Genomic DNA, 15,869 nt, shown 5'->3' with positions numbered 1-15,869 from the left:
CTCTCAAAAGTAAGCAGACATGTAATTCTGTTTAACAAACTTTCTGAGGGAAATCCAGTGTAATCTGTAAATCCTAGAAGGCCGAGTTAGTACTGCCAATGATATACTTCTAAGTAAGTGTACATAGGCTTGTAGATTTGGATGCAATTTTTCCTGAGACATGTGACTATAAAATAATAAAAGGTTAAGTATATATACAGATTTGCCCAGATTTAAATCATGTGGACGGGTTCCCAGAGGAGCAGGATTTCTTCAGTTTCTCCTACTTCCAGAACCCCCAAAGGCATTAAACATTTAGATCAGCTTGACAGTTGGTCCAAATATATTTCTTCCCATTGGAAACAGTAAGAGGAAATATTTTTCCCAAATAAGAAAAAAGGCAGTGACAATGTTTTTATCCTGCCAGTCTTGTTACCAAATGGGCATCTGAAGCTTTTGGAGAAGGATTTGAGAGTTCTGTTCAAACAATAAGAACATTCTGCCAGTAGCAGCATGAAATGACAATTTTTAAAAAGCACATTTTAAAAACCATAAAGATAATTCCTTATTATCCGTTTGTTCAAGAAGAACCTAAGATTGAATGTCAGCACTGAGTAAAATGAAAAAAAAAATGAGTACGTTTTACTAGCTATGATTTTTTTTCTCAATATTACCTCAGATCATAAAAATCTGAAGTAACTTTAAATGTAAAACACTATGGAGGATATAAGATATAAAAAACATGTTGCAAAGAATGGTAACAACAGAAACACATTTCTACAATTCCTTGTTAAAGCCAAGCCAGAAATACAAATATATTGAATGCAGAACAAGTCTATCCAACAGAACAATATCACATAGCAGAATTACTGACATAATAGCTGCACTTTTAAGACTGAAAGCTTCTTTTTAAAGTGTTATAAATAATGTAAGTTAAACTACAGTACAAATAATCTTTCCTAGACATGTTTTCACCAACATCTCTATTTTCACCTTTTAAATCTTAAACTAGCTGGTTCTCAACACAATGGTCCCTAAGCCTTTGCATTGTGCTTGAAACGTTACCAGAAAACTGTTCCACAGTAGTTATTTCCTTCTGCTTTTAATCTCAAAAATAATCGTAACTGATACTAGCTGCACACATCTTAAAAACAACCTCTACACATAAGGTGTGTGTGTGTGTGTGTGTGTGTGTGTGTGTTGTGAGAGAGAGAGAGAGAGAGAGAGATGGAGAGAAGATAGAAATATGAACTCTTTATGAGCCATAACATTTTCTTTGAAGGCCCTATCCATCTTCCTTGCACTATGTTCAATAGAGGTGCTTTAAAAAAAACATTCATTTTCACTAATTTAGACCAATGTGTGTTCTGGAGAGAGTGGAGGGGGGGGAGTGTCTTGCTTGAACTTGATGTGCTAAAAGCAACTCTTAGAACACATTTCAGAATGTTCTACAATCTAAAAGCCGCGGTAAACCCTGGTGAGCCTCAATGAGCCCCGGTGGCGCAGTGGTTAAGAGTGCAGTACTGTAGACTATTTCTGCTGACTGCTTGCAATTTGGCAGTTCAAATCTCACCAGGCTCAAGGTTGCTTCAGCCTTCCATCCTTCCGGGGTGGGTAAAATGAAGACCCAGATTGTTGGGGGCAATATGCTGACTCTGTAAACCGCTTAAGAGAGGGCTGTAAAGCATTGTGAAGTGGTATATAAGTCTAAGTGCTATTGCTATTGCTAAAAGAATTCCATTATTAATATGAACTTTTAGAGGCAGAGAAACTTTTATTAAAATATATGGTTATACACCAAACAGAAGTTAAAAATACATTATATTTCATCCAACTTTAAAAAGGAAAAACTATTCATGCCTGCACAAGCTATACCAATTAGGTCCAGAAATTTCTAATAGACATAATGATCAGCATTTATTCTACAGATTTCCCAATTCTACTAAGTACCATACAACTGTCATATGAGAGCAGCCTGGATAGTTGTAATTAGAGGGAGATTAACTCTGCCCTCCAAAAATGATAGATATGGTATTTCAGAAGCAGGTGTACTACTGTCTCAATTTCAAAGTCTGAGCAGAGATACCAATGGTTTTCATAAGGAATACTATTGTATCTTTCTATCACCTCCACCCAGTTAAGAGCATCCAAATGTGACAATATATGTTAAACAAAACCAATAAATGAGACAGATACTGGGGGGATTGTAAAATGGGACTCTGTTAACATTGTAACAGAGGTGAAAAATGATTTATTTTTTGTAAAACAACATCTAAAATTCTCTGTTTTACTTCTTTCCAGGTTTCAACCAAGCGTAGCATGACTTGGGGGGAGAGTCTACTACAGTGAACTATGTCATCCATTATTTATTTCTTCCAACAAGACTGGTATCTGTCAGGACTTGTTGGGATAGTAATTCATCTCCCAAAAATTTGTTTAAGCTAATAATTCAATTAGCTCAGACAAGAGAAAGGCAGAGATTGGATAAACTCTACAGTGTTAATGAGCCAGAAGTCAGCAAAATACTGGCTTTGGCAAATAAGTCTCTTCGCTTACTTGCTCCAAACAGAAGCAGTTTCAAGCAATGCTAGTGTACTTTCCTCCAGCCATTTACTAAGAGATAATATCTCAATCCAAAATGAATAAAGTATATATTTGTAAGGGAGGTGGGGGGAGATGAGTAGCAGCCTCTGCTAAGTGGCCTGAAAACTTAACTCTCCCTTGAAAATGCCTTTAGAAGTAAAGGTTTCCCCAAACACAGTTCAGCCGGTTTACACCTACACATCAATTTAATACTCTAGAAAATCTGATCACAAATGTCATCTCCTTTTAATACCTTTAGTAAAGGGACTGAGAATTTTGTAAGAGGTCTAAGGAACAAAGGGAAGTTTTCTCCTCCTCTGTCTCCCCCACACCCTATTTTTGACAAAACACAAACTATTTTGGATTTGTTAGCAATTCTCCACAAGATGCAATGTGCATTTTTTTTATCAGTGCAACGCTTCCAAAACTGCATGGAGCTAAGAAATCAAATTCCCATAGACTTCAGCAGGGTTAGTTCCTGGGTAAAAGAAACTAAGCTTGCAAAATCTGGCATCATACCCATCGGAAAAAGAACCCATCTCTCTGCTAGCCTCAGCCTCATAAGGCTGGGTTCCATACCGAAACCGGTCTGCGTAACCCTAAGGCCTACGCTTTGCCTTAAAACCCAGGATGGGGAGCAAGAACCAAATTCGGGGCTGGGACGCATTCCCACGAAGAGACTCCGCTTCCAGCAAGACAGTCGCGGATACCGCCTCCAGCAAATCTGGGGAGGATACCCTTTCGCGTGCTTTCTTAACTACTTTATTTACTAGCTACTTACTACTTAAAAATAATTCTTATTAATCGGCTGCCAGTTCTCGTTTTCTTGTAAAACCCAAAACCAACCCCAGCCCGGCACTCTTTCTCGCTTTTCAAACTACCGTCCCACCCGGTAGACCTTTCTGAAAAGTGCTGCCGATTGGCGACACTAGGGGCTTGGAAGAAGGAAGAGAGAAGAGAGAAAGTCAAGGAGAGCCGCTTTCCACCTCTTTCCAGCCCGAAAGAAAAGGAGCCCACAGACCCTTCCCGCCGGCCACCACGTGAGCCAGAAAAGACAGGCCACCGTCTCAGACAACGGCAAGCGAGGAGAACGACTACCTACCGCCCGAAGAGCGGCGAAGGGCGCCAGTGGGGACGAGTCGCAGAGGGAGGAGTCGCGGAAGCTCAGCAAGAGCGCACGCGTCACGGGATGCCCGGGACTCGCGCGCTGGATCGGTCCGGAGTGGCGTTTGGGGAGGGGCAATGGGGGAGGGCGGGGTGCTAAAAATTCTCCGGCTCCGGGTTGGCAGCTACGGTAGCAGAAGCGTTTTCGAGGCCCGGAAAGTTCTTCGTGTGAAGAACTGAACTTTGGTTTTTGCTCTGAAAGAGACGCGCTCATAGATTGTAGCCGCCCGGCCGTGCGCTTTTTTTTTTCCTCTTCCGGATATCCCCTCTTAAGGGACGGCCGTGGTGTTGATTTCTTTTTCGGAGCCTGAAATGTGTAGGCGTCGTTACGTAATTCGGAATTTCTGGCGAATGCTTATCCGGGAAGACGGCGGGGTTCCGCTTGCGGAGCTTTAACTGAGATGATTGGATTTGGAAGCTTCCACCCAGCGGGAACTTGGGCTGGGTGACCTAATACGACCTTCCAGTTTTTGATTGTATACAAATGAAAATTGGAAAGGTCTTCAGTAAAACCTGGACCTTCCACAATTATGTTTCACATTTAGAAACGATTGATAGCAAGGGACAGATAGGCTAAGCACACAGCCCTTTGCAAACATATCGCAAAGCCCTTTGCAAACATATCGTTTGTATATTGTTTACACATAAATTTTGCTCATTGATTGCTATTATGCAATCAAATATCCTATTGCTATTATGTATCAAATATCCTTACATAAGTTACGTTCTAACAAAAAAATCCTTATCTACGGCATATCTCAGCCTGGTAAAATGGTTCAAAGGATTTCTAAGCATGGTGACAACTACTTCCTTATGACTAGTTTTCTGTAAATTTTACGTCTTGATTTGTTTTGCTTCAGAAATGTTATCTGCTTTCTTAATATAATGTGTAAGGGACGGGAAGATACCACAACTGTCCTTAAGGTACTTGCAACGCAGTAATTGCTTAAAATGTAAATGGATTATTAAGAAAGCCTAGCTTTGCTTAAAATGTAAATGAACTACTAAGAAAGCCGTTCTTAACTGAAGACCAATCTCAGGATAAAGGAGTTGTCCTTCCTGTCTTACTTTCTTGAATACTTTCTTGAAGCATCATCTTTCAACAATCCTGCAGTGGGCTTTACCAAAGGATGCTGTCATTTCTGCAGCCATTGACACCCATATCTTTCCAACTAACATATATGTCAAATTAATATGCTTTCTATTATTTGTGTAGCATGTGTTGGAAGAAATGTCCTTCTGAGTTCAGTTCCAAGTGGGGGAAAAGACGCTGGATTCATGGAAGTTACTTGGAAAGAGAGTTTTAATGGACCAGGCCACATGGTTGAGGTCCTGAGGAAAAGGGGAATCACATGACTCGAAGATGTTGAAGAAGAAGAAAAGGGGCAGAAATGCTGAGAGTGCCCTGGTTTTATGCCCTCTCTGGGCCTCATCCCAGAGCTTCCTGTTCCTGTGTAAGAAATGCATTTTGATTGGTGGTCAGACTTCCCGAGGACACTGCAGAGGCAACTCTGTAGGCTGTCTCCCAGGCTTGCTTGACTTGCTGGGTGATGATGTAATCTTCCCAGGTGCCATGTGGTGAGATGGGTAAAGGGCTAATACTATCATGTCCTGAGACCCATGCTTTAACCCTGGAGCTGAAGGGAGTAGATCTTTGTTATGTAGAATAGACTAGCTCAAGCCTTAATGGCTATTCAGAAAGGTTGGGGCTGCTGAGTTTCTGCCTCTTTTGAGTTTCTACTTCTCTTTTTAGGGGAAATATTCTGCCTTTTGAATATTTCCTAGGATATTTCATTTTTCTAGTAGAGAGGTGGGTGCTAACTTCCTTCACAAAGTATGTGTAACATCCTGCATAAGCAGTGCTGGCTATTGCTTATGCAAATGTGCATTATTGGAAGCTTTATCCAAATACTGTCCAGGGTGCTGTATATCAAACCGAATACTTGGGACCCTTGAAGTAGATAAATGACTTGCAAACTTCCTTTTGCAACATTCTGGAGACTGCCTGCCCACATTTACTGGAAGCCTTCTCCCAGCACTTTGTAATATGGGCAAATATAGGGAACTCTTTACGTACCTCTGCATTATTATAACTTTATTTCTCCAGGTTCTAAATAGTAAAGGGATATACAGAATTCTGAAGTACAGGACTGGGTAATTAGATCCTACCCTGTTCCTTCCAACTCGCTACCTGTGGAAAACCGGGGCTCAATCTTCCCGGTTGGGCCAGAGGCCTTCTCCGGGGGCCGATTTCATGAGATGGAGAGTGAAAACACCACACAGGATTCCTCGGGATGAAGCCGTGCCCAGAGTTGCCTCTGGGGACCTCTTTTGTTGGTAAACAAGGAAGGGCGGAGTAAGGGGTACATACTACAATTACACATAGGTTTAACACTACCATATTTGGTCATACAAGCATTCTATTGGTTCCTGGTGTCATGTTTACATTGGCTGCTCATCCTGGCATTGTGGTGATGAGATCCTTTTTGTCTCCTTTGTTCTTCCTCCTAGCGTGGTTCAGCCTCCTTCCAGAGGCCTACACGTAGTGGAAAATTACCAGAGATAGTTCTTCTGAGCACATGTTTTTTGTTTAGCCCTTAATGGTGGATCAGATACTACTGCAACAGCTACCCATATGAGCACTAACTCCAGCAACCTTACTTCTTCTTGTGCCATATCCGTCATCGGAAGTTGGCGATCATGTTGGCAATCCTATTTTTGTCAACAGCCGCATGAAAAAGTGCTGCTGAGTTTTGTGCAAACCAGCCCCTTAGGTTTTGAAGCCTTCAATTTTTTCCCTGGAGGTTTAAGTGAACTTAGGAATCACTTTAGGGGTGGGTTGCTCCCGGCATTACCGCCGGTTCAGTGCATGCAAAAATTTTGCTTGCACATTTGCACAAAAGTAGGTCTGCATGCGCAAAACGTTAAAAAAAGAAATTAAATTAAATGTGTGCAATTACAATTGTTCTGCACATGCACAGAACTGAAAATCAAGATGGTGGCCCCGTAGGGAAACCGGTTTGGGGATGTGGCAGGCTTGGGTTGCTGCCGCTTCCAGTGACCTAGGCCGCCAAACCACTACCAGTTCAGCCAAACCGGTAGGAACACACCTCTGGTTCACTTAGGGTTCACTAAGGGTGCTCAAACAACCTTTGGGGTGTGGCAAAGGGGCAGAATAAACTACTACATCTCTATGGATCTGACATCTAATTATGCAACATTATATTTATTTGCCCTCAACTGTTAAGAGTGTTTGATTTAAATTCATACAAATACATAAAATCTCTTTCCTCTTCAAACTTTTGTGAAACACCTTGTGTGAGGAGTTCATGGATACAAAATGACCTAGAAAAGCACCTCTGTTTCTGTGTGTATTGGAGGACTTCAAATACTTTTGAAAACTCTGTATATCTATGAATTTAATGTGCCCTTTATGTTAATACTTCAATTCAGAAAACTCAATAATGGCAACTTGGCCATAATTTTAAGAGATGGGCTAATGCTGCATTTCCCCTGCCAAACAGGAATACTAATATTAAACACCTATGAAAGGGCAACTGTCACAATTTAGCTTTATTAGTAATAAAGAAATATATATTAAAACAAGCATCTCTCATTTGCTGTATTTATTTTGCTGAAATAAATATAATAAATAAGAGGTGTATGTTTTAAATTCCTTCTGGCTAATTGGAGAACTTACTTTATTAATGTAATGCTCATGTTACATAAAAAGAAAATTAGCTTTATTTGCTTTTGGCCCATCTGTGAGGAACTGTCATAGAGGATCCAAAGACGTTCCTGCCTGATGTGTACATTTTATGGCCAAGCCTGTTGAATTTTACTTCTATAAGCCAATAAAAATCACAGATCCATTTTTCCCTCCTTTCTCAAATGAGAGATCTGAGGCTCTCTTAGTACTGAATTCCATTTTCCATTAGATGTCTCAACCAATTATAAGAGTTTCTGAGACGTTTTTCAAGGAAATCTGCAGTTCCCCAAACCCCTTACTAAGATTTTATAGATAGTCCTTGACTTAAACCACAATTGAGTCCAAAATTTCTGTTGCTAAGTGAGACATTTGTTAAGTGAATTTTGCCCCCAATTTTATGACTTTTCCTGCCACAGTTGTTAAGTGAATCACTGCAGTTAAATTAGTAACAGGGTCATTAAGTGAATCTGGCTTCCCCATTGACTTTGTTTGTGAGAAGAAATTGCCAAAGGTGATCACGTGACTCTGGGACACTGCAAGCGTCATAAATATGAGTCAGTTGCCAAGGGTCTGAATTTTGATCACATGTGGGGATTGTTGAAACAATGTGGGAATGCTGCAACAGTCATAAATGTGAAAAAATGGTCATGTCACTTTTTTCAGCGTCATAACTTTGGTCACTAAATGAACTGCTGTAAGTCGAGAACCATCCAGAAAGACGGCTGCTTCCTTGCTGAAAATCACATTGTTGGAACAAAGAGAGTGGTAAGGACAGTTGAGAAGATTATGGGAAGCTGGCTTCTTGTTATTCAGGATACTGCTTATAAGCGCTGTGAGCTTAGAGCTCAAAGCATTGTTAGAAACCCCACACAGCTACTTTATGGTCTGTTTCTGTTGCTCCCCTCTTGGAGAAGGTTTCAAAGTATGTATAGCAGGATTACTATATTCTGTAACAGCTTTGGTCCTTATGCCATTCCTCTTGTAAACTTGCAGGATTCTTCCCCCACCCCCCATGTACAGTATATTATACATTTAAACTAGATGTTTCTCTGTATGTGTGTGGGGGTTTCTAACAATGCTTTGTGCATAATGGTTATCTTTTGAGAGCTGAATGCAACAAAATGTCATTTTAATGTATGCTGATTGGTGTACATTTAAAGTTTTTGTTCTATTCCAGGGGTGTCAAACTTGCGGCCTGCATGCCAGATGCATCATCCGCTGGCCACGCCCACCCATTTTAGCCAAGTTGGGGGAAGTCGCAATATGTCACGTGGCGACAATGTGACGACGTGAGTTTGACACCCCTGTTCTATTCTAATGTTTGTTCCCAGCATTAATAAAAGTTCCCAACATTCATCAAAATGATATAAACAATGTCCCCTTGCACTGTAAGCTTCTCCCATTTCATATGTATGAAAAGCATCACTCTATCTACACTGTTTTGGTATTCTGCCCCTCCCTTGCCTGTCCTTCCCATAGATACTGCTGGCCTTAAGGTGATTAGTCATTACAAGAAACAAAATGCTGAACTAAGATGACCCTTGATTTGATCCAGCAAGGCTATTATTATGTACTTATTTCTGGACTCATCCCTGTTGTCTCAGCGACTGTGAGTGTTTATGTACCAGTTTAGACTGATACATCAGCCACAACTCCACCTGGAGAGAGACTTACTTGCAAAACACTTCAATGACTTCTAACTGGATTATTGTAATATGCTGAACTGGGATTGTGACTGCAAATGGTTTCAAAAACCTCAATTACTTCAAAACAGAGCAGATGAACTACTAGCAGAGTTGGCCAGTGCAATCAAATGCCACTGCATTGCAGCCCACCAGTTTCCACTACATTTCCAGGGCCTGTCCAAAGTACTTATACTAGACCTAAAGACTTAAGTGGCTTAGGATCAGATTAATTAAAAGGGCATTTCCTCTCACCTGTTTCTACAGGTGAAGTGAGAAGTGAGATTTTTGTCACTTCTCCCTACACAGGAGTTCTAAATCTTTTTGTGTTGTGACTGTCTTTGAGAGTCTGGTGGAATCAGGGGTGAGTTCCTGCCAGTTCTAACCTCTTCCATAGAAGAGGTTCCACAAATCTACAGTGCCGTTTAGAACCAGTTCCAGCTTCTCCCCCCCCCGCCCGTCTGCACATCATCAAGATGAAGAATTCAAGATGAATTTCCCTCCCCCCATCCAAATGCATAGACCCCTTGAAATCTATCTAGTGTAAGGATCTCTTCCCTAGAGAATGTGGTAAAGCAGGACAGACGAAAGAACATCTTTAATAGGGATGCCCTATTTCAAAAGTTCACCTGCTGACTGCATTATGAACTTTTTGGCAGCAGGCAAATACCTTTCTATTTCTGTAATTCGTTTTACAGTAGTGATTGCTTAATCTCCTGTTATGTGACTGTTGTTATTATTAAGGATCTTATTGCTTTGCCGAAGGCTGTTGGTTTATTGTTTATAACATTTTAATATTACAATTCTGATTATATGAACCAAATGTCTTTTCAACTATAACAGAAAAAACAGTCAATAAATGCACACATTCTATAGGTTATTTTATTATATTTTAATATGTATGTGCTTCGCTCAAATAGTTATTGGTAATAGCTAGTTTATATAATATACTATACTATGCTATGCTGTTCTGACCCCCCCTTTTGTCACCAAGACACTCCAAGACACACAGTCTCTTCAAGATGTTTATTGATATACAGGTTCCACCTTGGCAGCAATCCAGCCTGCCAGGGTCAAGATAGCACTCTGGGCAGCAATCCAGCTACAGCGACACCCTTTGGCAGCAATCCAGCTACCAAGCTCCAGATAATCACCTTAGCAGCACTCCTGCCTGCCAAGGTCCAGGGAACAGATTGGCAGCAATCCAGGTAAATCCTTTGGCAGCAATCCAGCCTGCCAAAGTGCGACACAGATCTGAGCTTCTCCAACTCCAATGATCAGTTGATTCCTGCAAAGGGTGTGTCCACAAGCAGTCCCTTTATAGTCTGGAGAGGAGCAGCTGAGAGCAATTACCTCCTGTAATTGCCCAATTGCTCCTTTCACTGGGTAGCACGCCGGTAACGAGCATCTAATAGCTCACTGCTGATGTCTGACTCACTGTCCTGTGACTCCTCCCCACTGCTCCAAGGCATGACATCAGGAGCCCCCTTCCTTTGGCTTTCACCACTGCTCCATGCCTCAGGCGCCTCCTGGTGGCCAACCAGCCTCTCTGCGCCCTCCTAAGAGTTGGAACCCTGTCCAGGATCCTCCACATCCTTCTGAGCCGACTCAGAGGGACCCTCGCTGTCGGAGTCTGGTGGCAACTCCAACGGCTCCTGCTGGGCCACAACACTATGCTATGCTATGCTATGCTATGCTATGCTATGCTATGCTACGCTACGCTACGCTACGCTACGCTACACTACACTACACTACACTATAAGAATAGAATAGAATAGAATAGAATGGAATAGAATAGAATAATAGAATAGAATAGAATAGAATAAAATATAGTATAATATAATATAAAATATACTATACTATAATAATATAATATAATATAATATAATTAATATAATATAATATAATATATAATATATAATATAATATAATATAATATAATATAATATAATATAATAATATAATATAATAATATAATATAATATAATATAATATAATATAATATAATATAATATAATATAATATAATATAATATAATAATAATGCAATGCAATGCAATACAATATTAATAGAATAGAATAGAATAGAATAGAATAGAATAGAATAGAATAGAATAGAATAGAATAGAATAGAATAGAATAGAACAGAACAGAACAGAACAGAACAGACATTCTAAGTGGATACAGAACATGAAAGTAGTAGATAGCCCCTTTTGAACTTTCCAGTTACAGTCATTTATGCAAAATCACAGCAAGTGCCAATGGAAGAGTTTTATCTAACTTTTACTATAAAATACTTGTGAGTAATTTATAGCAGTTAAATATTTTTTCTCTACAGTAGTTTTGCATAGTAAGAAATCACAGTATCCGCCTTTTGCGGTTTAGAACCGAATCAGGAACTTAGCTTGAAGACATAATTTGTTTAGCCATGGTTAACAAAACCATAATTGACTGAACTTATAAACATGCAATTTCTGAACATAGAGTTTGCAAATCGCAATGGGTGAATTGATTAAGATGTTAAGCCAAAACAAAATGAGAAGCCTTATGCTTTAATGCAAGATATGAATGCAGTCACGAGTCCCTTTGTGGAAATTAAGCTATGAATACAGCTTTCCAGGGTAGAAATATCTTGGCCGCAAATATCCCAGCCATCTGTCTTAATTGTTATCCAAAGATGTATGAAAGTTGCACATTATTTACAGACCTAAAACAATAGGTAAAGTTGGGTAGCTTTTTCAATAGTCTCCAACATCTTTTTTTTTCAATGAGCAAAATATTGCTCTGTTTCTACTGAGATGTTTATAGCATTATAAACTGTTTAGTTGCCAGATAATTTCATTTCTCTATCTATTCAGTTACTATACATTTATTTGACCTTGACGTGGCTCAGAACCAAGATAATTAATCAGCAGAAGATACTATGTCTGTATGAAAATCATTGACTATTGTTTTTTTTTTTATTTTGTTAGATCTGCTGGTTCTGGTTCAATCTAGAAATTCAATATTCGCCATTTGTGCACTTTTATTAGCACCAATAAATGGAGTATAGCACTGGATTTTAAAGGATGCTGTCACTTGATGTATCATTCAATGTATCATCTGTTCTTTAACAGCATTATCTAACATTCTATTATTTTCATGGATCCTGTATCTCCAGTAGGTAATAATCACTATTAAATCTATGAAAACAAAGAAAGCTTCTGGCTCAGATGGTTTTCCCATCATTGCATAAGACTTTTGCCAAAAAAAATGTTCCAATGGTGTATTTGATAGAATGTTGGTTTGATTCAGCAAAGTAGGGAAGATAAGGTTGAGTTATTATTTTAAAAAGGGTATTTGAGTAGTGGGCAACTATAAAATGTGAGAAACTCCACACAACACTGCCTTAGAGCAATGCATTAGGTATAAGCTGAAGTAGAGAAGGGCTTCAACTGGCTTTCAAGATTTTCTTACAATATCCAACCACATTCAAGTGCATTCTAAGAGTACTAACAATATCTGTTCCCTGATTTTGCTACTTCAAAAGACTGACATTGTTTATAATGATGCCTTTTTGAACAAAGCTTCTCCAGGTTTCCTTGCTGAGACTTATCTAACCCCAACTTTAAAGGCAGGTAAAAATTCAGCTCATTATACAAACAATTTCCCAAACCCCTTGTTCAATGGGTTGATGCCAACATTTTGATAGCAGACAGCAGTGCACTAGCACACAGACAACAGACAATATCACCTTTGATTGTCCATCTTTCACAAATTGTTTTATAAAGGGATAATAAGCATATTGTAATAGATTATTAATTGATATTTTGGAAATTAATTTTTAAAAAATGGCAGCTGTGGTCACAGTTTGAAATAAATAAATGGTAAAAAAAAATTCCCAGGGAATTATGGAGGAAGGTAAATATTGTAAAAATTGATATAGTTTCAAGATTGATTATACTTAGAAGTATTCTGTTGTTAATAACCTGAAAGTATTTTAAGCAAATTGATGGATTATTAAGAGTAACATCTCCATCCAAGCTTTGTCCTTGATTCTTCTACAAATTCCTGGGTGCAGTTGAATATTGTAAAAATATTTATTCCTGCACACACTGGGTAAAGCTTTGATAATCCTGCTGCTGAATCTGAAACATGCGCAGAAACAGATATTTGATATGAACAATGGCAGAAAACTGAATGCAAAACATGTTTGCTTTTCTTCAGATAGGAAAACGCTGTTTCCATTCATCTCATAATCCTATTATTCTTGATGAGTCTGAATGTCCTGGCAGGTCATTCAGGGGGAACATTGTCTCTTGATTTGTCACATTCTTTTTTCCAATCTTTCTAATTATGTCAGCCTTGTATTAGGCAAGGTGGTGATCCTAAATATCAATCTCTTACTACAGGCAAGATGGTACAGTTGGCTTACAATGCAAGAGCCGCCCTTTTCTGTGCTTGCCTTGCAATATATACCCTCTTCTCTGTTGTAACACACAGAAAAACCATAGATGTTGTTGACCTTCTCCAACCTGATCCCACTAAATGTTTTGGAATTCTAGCTTTTTGGAAAAAGTTACTCTATAGTATGTCTTTCGGGGTTTTTTGGAACAAATTAGCATCAGGCAAAGGATGTTTTTTTCAGATATATGGGTATGAATATAGATATAAATCAGGTCTAGATTAAGATAATTTGCTTTAATTTCAAAATTCAACCATTTCTTCTAGATGCATGTCTTGTTCTACCCTTTTCTGACAAATACATCTCAAAGGAAGGGGGAAAACATTGTGCACAAGGCAAAACACAAGTAGACAATGATTTTATGTCATTCAGAGGTGTTAAAGCTACAGCCTACATGCTTTTTGAAGTTTGGACTCTTTTAGAAGAGAAAAGAGCCAGACAGATTACTTTTAGAAGGACTCTGTGAAAATGATGTTTTTATTCTATGCTTAGATAAGACTCTTAGTTAACCACATCAACTTCATTATTTTAAAAATTTATATATGAATGCTCATTTTAGAAAGCACAACTTTGGGCAGATCACAGCAGCAATAAAAAGCAAGAAACAGTCAAAACCAAACCACCAAAAACGGCATCCTCCTCTGATGCAGCCAACTCAGCCATTCTCAAGCTGCATCAAATCAAGGTTATAATCACCTTTTTTGTTGTTGTTGTTTTTAAAAAAGTCCTTAACTTTGTATATAAAATCTCATTCACCAAGGATTGAAAGAAGCTCACCCAGTGTTTTCAGACTTGTCAATCCAAAGGTTCTTAACAGTCAAAAGGCATTTAATGATCAATTCCCAAAATTCATTAGAAAAAGCAGGATGTGAACCCAGTATCCTTTTGAAGGCAGTGACTATGGTTTGAACAAGATGGCTATTCCCTGATCTCCTAGAGTTCCAAACCAATCAGAGACCACAATAGTCTCTGTAGCCTAGTAGTCTTCTCATGAGAAATAACTATCTGAAGCACTTGTGCAAGATCTCAAGAATTATGAAATACATGTCTGCTTATCAACTCTTCATTCTGCCACCATCATTGGCTTTGCTTTTAGCAGAGCCGTTTTCAATTCACCATTTCCTCCATGGAAGTCACCACTTTCAAGTTCCTTATCCCCCCCCCCCCAATCTCTCCTCTGCCTTTTCATTATTTCATGAAAACACACATACACATACACACACACTTGAAATGTACTGCAGTCAGTGCTTTGGTTTGCAAGAATATTGTGGTCTTTAACATCCTATTCTTCATTGCCTAAAATATTGATTTGTAGTTCCTTATTGGGATGATAGAGAACTTCATTTTGTGACAGCACTTTAGGGGGGGGTAGAATAAATGACAGGAAGGTCTGATATTGGTGAAAATTTGAATTTTCAAATTCTTGAACAACTTTTTATTATGCCTTGCCCTGTTTACCCCATTCACTATGTTTAAAAAAAAAGATTTAGAACTAAATATTCTTCATTTGCAGGCTTTCTTTGTTGTGTTATCTTCTTCCTTCCACAGAAAGTTATTTTAAGAAGGCAAAAATAATAATTGCACAACACATGTTTTGACAGTAGCACTTTGGGCAAGACTTCAGTTCAATATCAGATCATCTTAGTACAGATGTAATGAAAGAAGGTAAAAATCTTTAAAGATTTCTGGTGGAAAGGATTTTAATTAGAATTCTTTCTCATTACTAGGAGAAAAAGTTTGAATAAAAGAGAAGATTATTCTGGATATGCATTTTTAAATACATTCAGAACATTTATTCAGGAAGAAGTCTTTGGTAATAACATAAGGGAAAAAAGAGATATCTTGGTTTCCACAAATACCTGTAATAGTTTTAAAAGGCTTCATGGCTATTTACTTTTAATTAAAGTAATTATGAGTGTGTTAGTAAGCAGCATTTAGTGCACAGATCTCCAATAGTTGCAAACTCCTAAAAGTTGCTTTTCACAGTTATCTCTGCATGTATAATAAACTGTGAAGAATTTACTTTTATGTAAAGTCCCATTAAACATATTAGGATGTGAGTTGATACATAAGAGGACAGCAGAGAGAAGTAGAGAGTCCAACACAAAGTATGGAACATTTTTGTCAGCTTTTCCCCCCTGCCCAGTGGTGAAATTCAATTTTTTTTTACTACTGCTTCTGTGAGCGTAGCAGGGGAAGGTTACTGCAAAATCTCCATTCCCACCCCACTCTGGGGTCAGCCAGAGGTGGTATTTGTCGGTTTTCTGCTACCGGTTCTCCAGAACCTGTCAGAACCTGCTAAATTTCAC

At 38.8% G+C, this 15,869-nt stretch overlaps 1 protein-coding gene across 2 annotated transcripts in view; it reads right to left on the bottom strand.

Annotated features, from left to right (window-relative positions):
* Nucleotides 1–3,964, bottom strand: part of NEK7 (NIMA related kinase 7) — an 80,847-nt gene extending 76,883 nt beyond the window's left edge. The window contains exon 1 of one of the 2 annotated variants that reach the window (XM_081946407.1): nucleotides 3,665–3,964. The gene's annotated coding sequence lies outside the window, so the exon portion shown is untranslated. Of the gene's footprint in view, nucleotides 1–3,583 lie in introns of both variants that reach the window. The other variant, XM_081946408.1, reaches the window with a different exon arrangement.
* Between the last annotated feature and the right edge of the window lie 11,905 nt (nucleotides 3,965–15,869).

Source organism: Natrix helvetica (genome assembly GCF_964273705.1).
Source record: "Natrix helvetica genome assembly, chromosome: 3".
In the NCBI taxonomy this organism is placed as follows: Eukaryota; Metazoa; Chordata; class Lepidosauria; order Squamata; family Natricidae; genus Natrix; species Natrix helvetica.
The sequence above is the reverse complement of the archived record's forward strand: the minus strand, read 5'-3'. Positions and strand labels throughout refer to the sequence as shown.